Genomic DNA, 989 nt, shown 5'->3' on the forward strand with positions numbered 1-989 from the left:
CTTCCCAAAAAGATATGTCAGAAAAAATATTGCTACAAGAAATCTCCTGGATTTTACTGCCTATGTTTTCTTGTAAGAGTATTATTATGATTTCAGGTTTTACATTTAGGTCTTTAATCCATTTTGAATTTATTCTTATATATGATGTAAGAAGATGATCTAGTTTCATTTTTTTCTCATGTGTCAGTACTTTTAATGTTGTATACATAAAATTATAGTCAAAAGACAATTATAACAAGATGTAGCCCCTCCATTTGCATCATCAGCACACTGCATTACAGTAAACCAAGTTTAGATTCCATCATCAAGTATGGTTCTCCCATTAGTTCACTTTGTGATGGGTCATTAAGGAAATCTTCAAATCCAATAGTCTCATCATTACCGCTCAAAATATTCAGTGAAATGTTTGGGCTTTGGAGAAATGGAAGACGCTAAACCTATTGCACTGCCTTGAATTCCATTTGTAATTTCAGTGGAGCAAACAGACCTTTGATGTCCCTTAGTGCGGAAAAATTCATCTTTTCTTGTATGAGCTAGAAATTTTTGTGTGATAATTCAAGAGGATGACTGGGCAAAAGTTCATTTCTCACATAAGAAAAACCTTTTGGAAGAAGATCATGACTTTCAAAAGGCCCACTTGCTTTAAGTTCAGTAACTGGAATACTTCCCTTTAGCTGAATCCAACTCCTCTTGTATTCATCTTCAGCTCACTCTGAGAACAGGTGAACAGGTGAACAAGTGAGCAGCCTCTGAGCTGTGTTACCATCCTCTGGTTTCATTTTTTGCATGTATCTGTCCAATTTTTCCAATACTATTTCTTGAAAAGACTGTCTACCTAACTGTGTGTTCTTTCCTCCTTTGTCATAGATTAATTGACCATATAGGCATGGGTTTATTTCTGGGCTCTTTATTCAGTTCCATTGGTTTATGTGTCTGTTTTCATGCCAGTGCCATGCTGTTTTTATTACCATAGCCTTGTAGTATAGTTT

At 35.3% G+C, this 989-nt stretch overlaps 1 pseudogene across 1 annotated transcript; it reads right to left on the bottom strand.

Annotated features, from left to right (window-relative positions):
* Positions 1-275: 275 nt before the first annotated feature.
* On the bottom strand, positions 276-712 carry LOC308551234 (proteasome maturation protein pseudogene; annotated as a pseudogene). Its single transcript has one exon. The product of its transcript is annotated as a proteasome maturation protein pseudogene (transcript).
* Positions 713-989: the final 277 nt, after the last annotated feature.

This window comes from Miniopterus schreibersii (genome assembly GCF_964146895.1).
Source record: "Miniopterus schreibersii genome assembly, chromosome: X".
NCBI classification, from domain to species: domain Eukaryota; kingdom Metazoa; phylum Chordata; class Mammalia; order Chiroptera; family Miniopteridae; genus Miniopterus; species Miniopterus schreibersii.